The sequence below is a fragment of the Meriones unguiculatus genome, chromosome 1 (assembly GCF_030254825.1).
Source record: "Meriones unguiculatus strain TT.TT164.6M chromosome 1, Bangor_MerUng_6.1, whole genome shotgun sequence".
NCBI lineage: Eukaryota > Metazoa > Chordata > Mammalia > Rodentia > Muridae > Meriones > Meriones unguiculatus.
Window position 1 is genome coordinate 48,721,751 of NC_083349.1, and position 13,429 is coordinate 48,735,179.

The 13,429-nt window shown below is 45.0% G+C and overlaps 1 long non-coding RNA gene across 1 annotated transcript; it reads right to left on the minus strand.

Moving 5' to 3' along the window:
• Window positions 1–7,939: 7,939 nt before the first annotated feature.
• Window positions 7,940–9,297, minus strand: LOC132655390 (uncharacterized). Its single transcript, XR_009593203.1, has 2 exons — window positions 9,188–9,297; window positions 7,940–8,167 (listed from the first exon to the last, which is right to left on the minus strand). It is a non-coding gene; the product is annotated as an uncharacterized LOC132655390 (long non-coding RNA).
• Window positions 9,298–13,429: the final 4,132 nt, after the last annotated feature.

Here is a 13,429-nt window from a genome sequence, read left to right on the forward strand (position 1 = left end):
GTTACTTTTTGCTTGATAATTAAGCCACCTGAATAAATGATTTTTAAAATTCATAAACCATGAGGCTTTAGGAAAGTGATGAGGTTTCTGTTTTTTTGTTTTTTTTTTTTTTCAGACCATTAAAGGAACCGGCCTCTGCTATGACATGCTAAGAACCAGTGTAGAGTTGCTTAAGACATGAGTTATGAACAGCAGAGAGAGTGTGGGTCCCATGTGTCCCCTGCAGCAAACAAACTGTGCGACGTGAGAGGCCAATTTACCCTATCATTGCATCTCACCTTTTTATTCTCTTCTGGAAAACGAAGAACGTTCCAGAGAGGGAAGAACACACACACACACACACACACACACACACCCTACTTGAATCGTGAAATCGGGATGTGGTTCTCCTCTTTGAATTGTAGCCTTTGTGTTTGAACAGAAAAGATCCCGATTGACTGAACTGGTCCGATTTCAAACTCCAGATAAAAGCATGGCTTGTGGTTATAACCTGATTTGAGTTTTCAGGTTGGGAGTGGCTGGGTAGGAATTTAAAGGCCCAGCCCCAGATTGGGCCCTCAGGTGACTCTAAGCCCTCCATACCCTTGGCCCCCAGTTGGGATCTGTGTCGGCACAACTGGGCATCCGGGTTGGTTTGGATAGAAGTGTCTGGTGGGCTCCTTTGGTCTGCAGCTAGTGCCTTCCCCCCCCCCCCCCCCGCCCCGCCTGGCTCTGGGCACTGAGCGGATTGTTATGAATCTGGATAATCCCATGCTGAGAGCATTCCTGCTTCTCAGGAGAGGCAGCGCTCCTCAGTTCCCACCGCAGAGGAGAACAGGTAGCTGGCTACCTGACTCCCAGGTGTTTTGTGCAAACTTGTTTTCTTTGGCTTTTTTTTCCTCTCCTAGTTGGCATAAACTGCTGCTTTTCTTTCTTCCCTCCCTCTCCCCTCCCCCACCTCTAATATTTTTAAATCTTGGGCCAAATGACAGCCCAGTGTCAGAACTTGGGCTTTATGGAGACTCAGGTGTGAGGTAGTGACTTCGGTCCCAGAATTGCTGCTGTGTGTGTGTGTGTGTGTGTGACTAATTAATACATAAAATTTAAGCAGTAACTGGGTTGGCTCCATCCTTGAAGTATCAGGCCTCAAATCTCACAGTCATTTCCTAAGGTTCAAATCTGCAATTCTAGCCCTCAAGGGTTTGAGGCAGGAGGATCATGAGTGTGAGGCCAGTCTGAGCACCATGGTGAAACTCTCTCACCTTGTCTTCAAGCTTTATAAATGCAAACCAGGGCTGGTGAGATGGCTCAGTGGTAAGGGTGCTTGCTGCCAGGCCTGACGACCTGAGCTGAATCCCTGGGCGCACAGGGTAGAGGGAAAGAACCCGTTCCCTTGAGCTGTCCTCTGACCTCCACATTTGTGGCACGGCCTGAGAAGTCCCCTCTTGCCCCAACTTCCCAATACATGCACACAAAACACAAGCAAATGAATAGAAGCAGGCAGATCTGCGTGAATTTGGGGTCAGCAGGGCTACAAAATGAGGCCCCTTTCAAAATAACTGTTAACAAATACATGCAATGTGATAAAACTTTTAAAGTTTTGTTGAAACATGTCAGGATTTCCCTCAGTTGCATTTAGAATGCAGTCCTGTGGTCTGTTTCTTTCCCTTGGGGTGTGTTTTTACTTATTCTTTTAAAATATATTTTATTTTATTTTCACAATTTACTCAGTTTATATCCCGATTGTAGCCCCCTCCTGCATCTCCTTCCAGTCCCACCCTCCCTCCTTCTTTCCTCCCTATTCCCCTCCCCTAGTCCTCACCACCACCAACAGAAATAACAAAAAGCTAACACATGCATGGAAAAGGAATTGCTGCTTTCTGACCAGGATCTGACAATGGGGGAAGCAACAGAGGTCACCTCCCTTCCGTGGGCTGCCTGCACTGGACACACAGCCTCCTCTCTCTCAGTCTTCACTCTGCCACGGAAGAAAACAGGGCCAGGTTCGAAGCCAGAAACTGAACAAAGAAAGGGCTGAAGCTCTGGCAGAAGAGGGGTCTAATTGGAGGGACTCACCACCAGTCACGGGCTCGAAGCCTGGGAATCCATCTTTGGAATTAGTCGCTTTCCTTTATGTCCAACAGCCTACCACATAACGGAGGAGGCTCAAGGAAATGTGTTGAATGAATTGGATGAGTTAAATTTCTGCGCCCGAACAAGGTGGCTGTTGTTGGTTTTGCCTTCAGGCTTTTGCTCTCTCTTTTCTGAGGCTGGTCCTGAGGCGTGCTTGCACTCACCTCCTAGAATGCTCGGACCGGCGGAGTGCCAAATTACCCAGAATGAGTTGGTTCTTTGCTATATTCATAGCACTTTCTAGTCCTCCCACTCACCTTTGTGTTTTTGTCTTTGTTTTTCCTGTTAAAATTGTCAGATCCAAACAGGCAGGTATGGCTTTGAAACGCTGAGGCCGATGGATGTTGCATTGATCCAGCCCTGGGACTGTGTTTAGCCCTGTGAAAAGGGTCCTTTACAAGGCCAGACCAGTTCCTCAGGTCTGCTAAGAGACTGGGGGCCAGAGTTTCCCAGCAGGCATTGGCCTACCCTCTATGCTGTTGCTGTTTCCCTCAAGACTGTTAAGTTAGAAGGGGTCCAAAACAAAAACAAACCCAAAAAAACTGGACGAGGAAGACAGACACGTTTGAAGTCCTGAGCTCTTGCCATCCATCCCTCTGTCTATAAATCTCTGTTCCTTTGTAATAGGACTTTTTAAATTATTCATGGAAATCTGTCAACGGAAAAGGTGTGGTCAGAAGCTGAAACTTTGTCCGTGTGTATTAACTTGCTATTCATCCGTGCAGTGCTGAAGGGCCCAGAAGATGGCAAGAGGTGCCAGCACATCTGTGCCTCCTGTGCCCTGAGCCCTAGGCTGACCCCTTCTCCTACAGTCCTGTTCACCCATTGTAGTCTATGAGAAGACACTCCTGCCACCTGTATTTATAGGTGAGGAAAACGAGACCGAGGGAGAAGTAGCTTGTCCAAAATCAAGAAGGGTCGGGTCACAGTCATCTGACTGGAACCCGAGTTTCCAAGAATTGCTTGTCCCTCCAGCCTGCCTGGCTGTTTCTGGGAACAGAAGGACACTCCCCGGATTCAGGGTGCAGAACAACACTGTAGGATTGATGTTTGGAATTCTACTGTTAAACTCCTTTTTGACCCCAAACTCTGCCCGCTTGATCAAGTGACGCAGCGAACTGCAACTGTCATTTCCTTGATGTGACAGCATACATCATGTATGTTGCTGAGTGTGCGTTTGCGCTTTGCACTTCCACCTTAGGAGAGGGGCCGCTGGGTTTAACCGTTGCTTGTGCCAGTAGAAATCATCTAAATCTGCAACGGTTGGTCAATCATTATTAAGCCATGTATTGATCAGCACAAATGGCTACCTCCTGTGGCATTTATGCATTGGCTTAATAATTGTTTCTATCTGGAAGGTTTCAGGAAGAAAAGCCAAAAAACATAAGTCAAAGGTCAACCAGAAAGAATGGAGTGTCCCTGTCCTCACAGAACTGATGCTTTAACTGCCTATAATCAGCCTCAGTCCAGAGTGAAGAGCAGTTCAGCCAAGGGACAAGAGTCCTGTCCCATATCCTTTTTTAATTATCTAATTAGATAAGTCTGTCCATAAATGAGAAAAGACAAGGGAAATCCCTGCGTTCATTAGAATTGCAATTAACTTTTAACTCTCTGGAATAAAGTCAAGAAAAGAGTAGCATCCTTACAGGCCAAGCCATATGTATCTTTAGCAGTTGAAAAGACTTAGTAATTCCACGTGAAATTGGCTTTTTAAAATGACTTGTCTGAAGCTCACTGAGCCAGAGCTCAGGTTTCTTCTGGTCTGTCTCCTTGCCTTCAGGATATTTATGAAGGTGAGCTAACATTGATTCATCCTCAAATGCTTCACTCAAGATAATGATGCAATAATACAAGTTACAACTGTGTCAGAGGTCACAGAAAAATAGCAATACAAGTTGTAATTGGTGAAGTAGTTCCCAAATTAAATAATAAAGGGATTATGGTTTCTGAGACCTAGGCCAGCTTCTAATACCTGCTCTCTAAAGATGTTTCCCATTGACAGAGAGCCACTGTCTCCCAGTCAGTACCCCATACATGCTTTAGCATCTGGTGCCAAGAATCAGGGCTTGTTCCTTCACTGAGCCCTTCATATTGGGCACTGGAAACTGAGGAGATGGTCTCTGTTTCAGGATGCCCGTGGCCTTCCAGAGAGACAGACGCTTTGGAAGATGACCCGTATACTGTGCAAGCGCTGTAGCGGTGGCCTTTCGAGAGCTTTCTTCTTGGGGTGGTCAGCAGATGCTTCATGAGGCATCGGGTGGGCTGAGTCAGGAAGGTTTTGATCACCAGGACAGAACAGCTCCCGGAGCTTCAGCGTGGTAAAGAGCTGTGGCTCGAGAGCAGCACACATATAAAAACAGTTGCTTTTGTATTGGACTGCGCTGAACCCTGATTCTACTACATGCTAGTTCTATATTGTTGACATCATTGCCGCCTCTGATCCTGTTTCGTTATTTATTAAAAAATATCACGGATATTTTGCACAACTCTCTATGAGTAACAAAAGACATGGTAAATAATGGCCTGTAACGCGTAAGACTCAGAGGTAGCGAAGGAAAATACAAAAAACCCATTTAAATTTTACTTTTAGGAAATGATCTTTAAGCGTAAGTGTGACCCAAATACCTCATGGCGGATATGCCAATAATTATTTGGTATATGAGATTCAAGGTTAACTGGTACTCTGTAGTACTTGTCCAATAATAAATAACAATGAGTGAAACCCGTCTTAAGCTGTTCTGATCAGTATTTTCAGACGAGGGAGTACTGACTTGAAGTCAATAAGAGTTTTGAACAAAAGAACAGACTTTGCACAGGATATATATAAAAGAGACTTAAGGGAGCAGAAGGTTATCTATTAGTGTTAAAAATTTTAGGAGTTTCTCCAAGACTAAGGAGCATCTTATCTTGAAAAGAACTTTTTTCAAGTTGGTCGGTAGCACCACCACCCACAAAAACATGCCACATTTCTAAGAACCATAGGTCAGGGTGGAGGAATGAGAGGCGCGACACCACGTTAGAACTGTTCGTCAGGCTGAAAGAGCACAGTTGCTGACTAGCAGCAACGCCAGGCCTCAGCTCCCTGTCTGACCAAACATCCTGCAGACTGAATCAGCTGGAAGCCCAGCACGATTAGCCTGTGCCTGGAAAGACCAGAGCAGCTCAGAGAAGGGTTGGTTTCCTCATCACAGAAATCCACAATCCTATTTTTAAATCTAGCGAAGAAGCAATAAGATGTGCTTGTTTTATTGCGCCATTTCTGGAACCGTGTTCCAAGACGGTAGGCTGGTTACTACGTCACAGCATTGCCAGCACCTGGCCAACTGGAGGGTTCACTTATAAACGAATGAATCAGAGTGGGCTGGGCTCACCACGAAGGGTTTGAGGAAACTCCTTAGTTGAAAATGGGCCTGAAAGGAAGATCTGGCTGAGCAGGAAATGGTGGTCCTCTTTTCTACCGCCAATGTAGCTGCCATTTCCTGTGAGCCAGGCACAGAACCCAACGCTTTATGGTAATTCCACTCAAGAGTTTCCAAAAACCCTTAAAAGTATAGGTCGATCCAGCCTTGAGGCCATTGTCATTCTATAAATCAGCTTAGGTATCATGCCTACCAAAGAGCATTCCTTCTGCTGCTACATCTCAGCCTGAGTCCTTTCACAGCATTTCCAAAGGCTTGAAGTGAATTTATTAAATATTTCTGCTCCACCTGTCCACAGTCCAGGGGTTCAGGAACTGTTGTCTTATTATTACTGTGTTTCTAACACCCAAAAGCCAGGTCTTTGCCTGGCTCTTAGTAAGGACCCAATTAAATATGCATTTTATTTTCAGGTCTGTCTGCACAGAATCACCGCAGCTTTAAAAAAGTAAAGCAACAAATGTATACACACACATACACACAAACACACACACACACAAATACACACATACACACACAGACATATACATAAAAACATACATGCAGACATATATACAGACATATGTGCACACAAACACACACAACCACACACACAGACATTATGTACACACACACACACACACACACACACCGTCTCAAAAGACACAACCACAAAGGCCACAAACTCCACGGTCACCAGATCTGAATACCAGGAGTAGATCCGGGAAACCCATGCACCTTTGCTTCTTCTTTCTCTTCTTTTAAAATTTTGTGTTTGAGTGCGGTACACTGCTGAGGGTGAAAATGTCAGTGAGTGCCTGTCCCTCTAAAGGAACCTGTAAAGACCTTCATGGAACTCTGAGGGATACTGTCCTGGTTTGGATATGAAATGGCCCGAAGTGGTCTATGCTGAAAGCTTGCTTGCTCCTCAGCTGGTGGCACCCTTGGCAGGTGACTGGCTCGGGAGGACACTGATCTCTTCAATGTATTAATCCATGGATCAATGAATTCATAGCTGAATGGGTTGTTGGGAAGTGGGTCAGGCCATAGAGGCATGTCTGTGGTGGGCATTTTCTTGTCCCTGGCTGCTGTGAGAGGAAAAGTCTTTGCTCACATGCGCCATGAAGCCCTGCGTCACCACAGGCTCCTTACAATGGTGCTCATCCACCATGGAACGACACCTCTAGGAGGACTAGCTAAAGTACGCTATTTTCTTCGACAAATTGATTCACTCAGGTATTTCGTAACTAGGAGAGAAGTGGTCAGCACGGGGAAGTTTTTCCTCCGTGCAGTCTTTTAATTAAGGCTTTATAGGAGTTTCTCTATGAAACCCACCGGCCATTCCCTCTGCCTTGACATAAATGTAGCTCACCACTTTGAAAATAAGAACACGCCGGGCATGGTGGCACATGACTTTAATCCCAGCACTCGGGAGGCAGAGGCAGGTGGATCTCTGTGAGTTTGAGACCAGCCTGGTCAATAAAGCAAGCCCAGGACAGCCAGGTCTACACAGAGAAACTCTGTCTGAAAAAACACAAAAAGAAAATAAGAACACACCCTTAAACATTTGCCCTTAAATAGGCCTCATTCAAAGTAGGAGATAGGAATTATAACAACACTGAGATAACACTTATCTATCGGAGGGCAAACTGCAAGAGTTGAACAACATATTTTATTGGCCAGCTTATAGGACAATAGCTTCTGCGACACACTGCTGATAGGAATGCAAAATAAGCCAGGAAAGGAATTTATTAATTACTGGGAATATTATATAATATGCATGTACCCTCTATCCCAGCATTCACACTGCTAGAAATCTATCCCAAAAGCCATACTGCCAAACAAATGAAAAACAAGTACCTTGACAGCAAAGTAATGTGCTACTCTCAAGATTTTTAATTGCATTATCATTTATAATGAGTAAGAATTTCTGCCGGTGTATTATTGGTTGAATAAACTATGCCACACACATTACCATTGTCTGTGTCCGTTAAGAAATAAGGAGGCTCTCTGTGTTCTGGTGGGAAGCAGCTGCCGCAATATTTTTTTTAAATGTAAGTAGTGCTTTTATATGCCACTGCTTGTGCAAAAAAAAAAAAAAAAAAAAAAAAAAAAAAAAAAAAAAGAAGAGAAACATGAATAGATTTAAAGTACTTTTGGTGGTTTTAAATAACAGACAACAAGTCACAACAATGACCAGCATGGCGTGATAACACTAACGGTGCAATACTGGAGTGTGTGTACCTTGGTGGTAGCCGATAGTTCTCTAATTGATCTTAAGGCCCCACTCAACAGGAGAGAAATCGGGTCTGGTACTGGAAACCTATGCTAATGAGTCATGGATCTTGAGGTGAACCTACAATTGCCACTTTACTAACCCTGCCTAATACACAGCTATGTTCTAAATATTTGTTCTTATACTCACAGATGAGCTTAGTCCTCACCCCTCATCAAAGGAACTTCTGTCCGAAACAGATGGAGACCATTACGGAACCACGACGGGCACGACGGATCAACACTCGGAGTCGTGGGGTCCAGTCCCAGCTGACACATCTACAAAACAACTCCTGAACCCGAGGCCTCGGGGATCATTATGGAAGATGATGCAAAAAAAATTTGTCAGAGCCAGGAAAACAGAGTTTGCTGTGAGATTGTGTCTCCTAGAGAGGTCAGAAACCATAGTTATGAAGTCTCACCAACATGGGCTCCAAAACATGAACTGAACAAGTATGACGCCGATAGACACAGTAGCATGGATGGAGGGAAGGTAATGGGACCTCAGCCCCTCAGTAAAGTACTACAGGCAGCTAAAGAAGGCTGAGCCTGGGAGAAGCCATCTTCTCCGGGGAAGAGGACACCAGCTGGTTACTCAATACCAAATGATCATCCCTGAAAACAGGCATACAAGTAACATTATACAGACTGTAGTTATGCAGTTAGGAACGCACACACAAGTTTATGTATGCATGTATGTATGTAACAACCATTAAAGAAGGCAAGAATTTGAAAGAGACTGTGGGCATAAATGGGAGGGCTCAGAGGGAGGAAAGGAAAGGGAAAACAACGTAAGGATGTTATAATCTCAAAAAAAAAAAGAATAAAAAAAATACTTTAAAGAGTCCTTCTGAACATCTGGGATAGCATATTTACAAGTATTTACTTTTATCTGTAAAGAAAATGTCTGAGTAATTGCTTATGCCAGTAATCTATAAAAAATTCTCAAAACGTAGAGGCTGGAGAGGTGGCTCAGCAGACAAGAGTGCATACCGCTCTTGCAGAGGACCCTCATTTGCTTCCCATCACCCACGCCGGAGGCTCACACGTGGGAGTTGGCTGAGGACCATTTCCAGGTTTTATGCTGCTGAAACTGTTTCCTGTCTTTCCACTGTTTTGGGAAGGTTTTTTTGGGAGGGGAAGGGAGTTGGGTTTGAGCCTAGAACCTTATGCAGTCTGGACAAGCGCTTTACCACTGAGCCATCTCTTTTAAAACTTTCGATTTTGAGACAAGGCCCTAGCAACTTAGCCAGGCCAACCATGAGCTCACCCAAGCAGGCCTTGAACTTTCAGACCCCCTGTCGCAGCCGCCAGAGTCGCTGTGATTACAGCCCTGTGCCACCAGGCCCAGCTCACAATATTCTATTAGGAGAGTCTGGGGAGTGGGAGGGGGCAATCCATGTTACCTGGTTTCTGCCCTCTGAGCCATGGCCTCAGACTTGATGGAAATGTTTCTTCTAGGTACTCAGAAACTTTTCCTACTTTATAATTTGCTTCTTGATAACACTGACTGCTGCCACTCTTCATTGGGCTGATCAAGGTACAAGGGTAACATTACAAAGTTCTTGAAATCAATTACTGTAAAATAATAACCAGATGTCCTTAACCTTGTGTGAGAATTCCTTAGAGCACCTGGCTAAAAGCACTTTTGATAAAAATCAGTGAAGAAATTACAGGCTGGCCAGGCATGTTGATCCTTCAATAAGAAGTGGCTACCACTGTTTAGGAGGCACCTCCTTGGAGATCAGAAGACAAAGAATTAATACGGATATTCCTAAATTTACAAAGTCTCTTATCGTGCCCATGTTTAACATGAGACTTCGAGAGTTAAATGACCACAGCGTTTAAGTGCCTTTGGGATAAAACCTCATTCATTCAACTCTTAAGCTAATTCCCCATATATATCTTATCTCTTTGTGGGGCACCAAGGATACCATAGGAAAGACCATGATTCAGTTACTTGGTATATTTTCTTTCAGAGAGGATGAATGACAGAGATCCAAATGACACAAGTCAGTGGTCATTTGAAACCTCTTCACCTGTAGAGCTCCGGGACCATAACGGCAGTTGTCTGTGGTGGCTGCACCCTCAACATTGGCTAGGGCCAGCTCCTCCTCAGTTACTTCCTCACCGTGTCAGCGGGGGTGGGGAATTCGGACCCTGCTCAAGTCATTCACATTCTGTAGATGCGCACGTTCATGAATATGTGTGTGGACATGTTGTTGCGCATACATATATGTGCATATGAAGGCCAGAGGTTGATGTTGGATGTCTTCCTTAATCATTGTCAAACTGTGTGTGTGTGTGTGTGTGTTTGAAACAGATTCTTACTATGTTTCCCAGGCTGACATCCTGACAGTCTTCCTGAGACCGATTTGAATGTATAATTCAGCATAGAGCGGCATCAGGCTGATGTTGGAAAGGCTGGGAGAGGCGATGCAAGCAAAGGTGAGGAGGCTGGAACGAACGGTAGATGGAAACATGGATGTGTGACCCAATTTAGTCACTTAGTAACCGTCCACTGAGGCAGGCTCTGAGATGAATAGCTCTGTTACAGCATCGCTCTTCCACACAACGACTGAAAAACTACCAAGATAGAACCACTCACAACTATGTCATAACAAGACGTGTGTAAATGGTACAAGGTTAGAGGTTCTGTGGGCTAGGAGCAAAGCAAAGTTCATGGAAAGAATGCTTTCACCTTCCAGATGGCCAAGAAGGGACCCTGGCTGGGGGGTTTAGAGGAAAGGAAGAAATGGGATTGAGTGTTTTCCTTTATAGATAAGGCTGAGGAACATGCCGTCTGCTTGGCCGTTGCAGGGAGGTAGAGCCTGCAAAACAGGCTCTCTGGAGCAGATTTGCTTTATGATTGTCTAATTGTCCTCGGGCTATTGTCTCAGTCAAACCAGGCATGAAAAGACTGGATAAATGGCATGCATCCCATGTTTGATTTTGGCTGTAATTTTGTGCGCTTAGATTATGTCAGAGATGTTCTTCTTATTTTTTACCACAGAAGGAAAAAAAAAGGGGGGGGTGTCTTTTAATCTGCTTTCTGTTGGTTTGATCAGCACTAGGACCAAAATCAAGTTAAGGAGGGAAAGGTTTATTTCAGCCTATAATTGATGTCCACCATGAAGGGAAGTCAGGATGGGAACCAGGAAGCAGAAACTGAAGCAGGAGGGCTGCTGCTTACTGGTTTGCTCCCCATGGCTTGCTCAGCCTTTTCCTTATACAACACAGGATGATCTGCCCAGGGAGGACACCACTAAAATGGTCTGGGCTCTCTCACCTCAGTCATTAAGCTGGAAAATTCTCCCACAGGCTTGCCTATAGGCAATCCAATGGAGGCATTTTCTCAACTGAGGCTCCTCTTCCTAAATAATGCTAGGTTGTGTCAAGTTGACAAAAATCCAACCAGGACAAGGGGACAACTGATTCCACACACACAAGCTAAAAGGGAATCAAAGTCATGTTTTTGAGGCTCGGTTATTAGTGAGGAGGAGGAGGAGGAGGAGGTGTGGAACCCCCCAGAATTGAACTGGAGAATCTTCCTCTGTCTTCATCTATGAATGTGAAACACCAGTAACATGGCCTACCTGAAATTATACGAAGTTATACATGAAAAGGATGCTTGGTTTTTGTTTGTTTGTTTGCTTCTTAGGCTGTGGTTCTCCTGCTATAGCCCAGGCTATCCCATGTACTCCGTGTGACCCAGTCTGTGTTTGAACTTGTAGTAGTCCTTTGATCTTGGGTTCCCATTTGCTGCAATTGCAGGCATGCACCACCACATCCCGCAGGGGGGAAAAAACGCCCTATAACCTGTGGATTCTGTATACTTTTAAGTCAGCTAGGCACAGCTAGAGTTATCTGAGAGGAAGGAACCTTAACTGAGAAAATGCCCCTCTAAGATCTGGCTGTAGGGCATTTTCTAAATTAGTGATTTATGGGAGAGGGCCCACCCATGGTGAGTGGGGTCCTCCCTGGACTGGTGGTCCTGGGTTCTGAAAAAGCTGGCTGAGCAAGCCAGGGGGAGCCAGCCAGTAAGCAGCCCTTCTCCGGGGGCCTCTGCTCCTGCCTTCAGGCTCCTGCCCTGCCTGAGTTCCCATCCTGATTTCCTTTGGTGATGAACAGTGATGTGGAAGTATAAGTCAAATAGACCCTTTTCTCCCTAACTTGCTTTAGGACCATGGTGCTTCATCACAGCAATAGAAACCTTAAGGCGAATGGGGTGAAGTAAAATTAGTGGCTTTAAGATTCAAATCAGCTGGATACTTACAGGATACTATTCAAAATAACGAATCCTACCTACTAATGTAAGATGTGGTCAGCTGAGCAGTATGAGAGCCCGTTTGAGAAGCAGTCTTCTCTGGCTGGGTCTCTAAGTGGTCACGTGCTTGCCTGGTATACGCATGGACTTGGCTTTAGTCCCTGGCGCTGAAAACAAAGCAGAGAACCAAGATATCAGCCACCACCTCTGGATAGTATCTTTCAACCCAGCTAGAAGCACCAGCCCCGTGCTTTCATAAGCAACATCATGTATTATTTAGTGTGATAATATCTTGCAGGGTAGAGAAGGCCGCTAGTTCTGCAGAATGAACGTTTGACGTCGCTGAGTACTTTGTAAAATCCTGGGGACTGCTAGTATTGTTTGGTTCTTTCAGTAGAAAGAGCCAACATTTAGTTCCCTAGCGTACACCTGACCCAACAAAGCAATCAAACTGTCTCCTCTAGTAAATTCAGATGTGAATAAAGACAGGCTTTTTTAAAAACACAGTTTCTCTTTTGGAAGAATATCATCTCTGAGTTCATTTGTTTTCCTTTCCTGTTTTCTTATTTCAGTAAAACATGAGGGCAGCGCTTCTACTTGTGCGTGGGAACCTGCATTCTAATTCATAGCACCTGTATCAAAAATCCGGGCATGGCCCTGTGCATACGTGACCCCATTTGGTGGGGTGATTGGAGGCAGGAGGGTACCTGGAGTTCACCGGCCAACCAGGCTAGCGGAAAGCATGACTCAGTAAGAGTCCCTGCCTCCGAATACAAGGTGAAGAGTGATGGAGAAAGACAGCCCAGCATTGACCTTCGGCTCCTGCAGGCACACAAGGGGGCAATGAGCTGCACGTGTGTGCACACACTCACGCAGCATATACGTTGATCCACCATTGAGACCATTTCTTAAAGTGTGTGTGTGTGCGCGCGTGCGCGCGCACTATGGTGTACTTGGGGAGATCACAGGAAAACCTCAGGTTTTGTTCCTTAGCTTCTACCTTGTTTGAGACACCATCACTTCGTTATTTTTTTCCCACTGTGTGCAACCTGCTATTTGCCCATGGAGGGGTGGGGGTCACTGAAATCACACACTTGTAATCCATGTCCAGCTTTTACACGAGTTCTTATGATTCAAACTGAGATACTCGATGCTTGCATGACAAGCGTTTTTGCCCAAGGAGCCAGCTCCCTAGCCCTCAAACCATCTTTAAGTGTAGTTTGGTGGCATCAATTAAATATCCAACGTTGTTAAAGCCGTGCCAGGACTTCCAAAACTTCCTTTACCCTTAACAGAAATTCTGATCACTAAGCAGTAATACACAAACATACAGATTGGATTTGTACTTCAGTCTGTTAGCTCTGCAGTGATTAAACAAAAT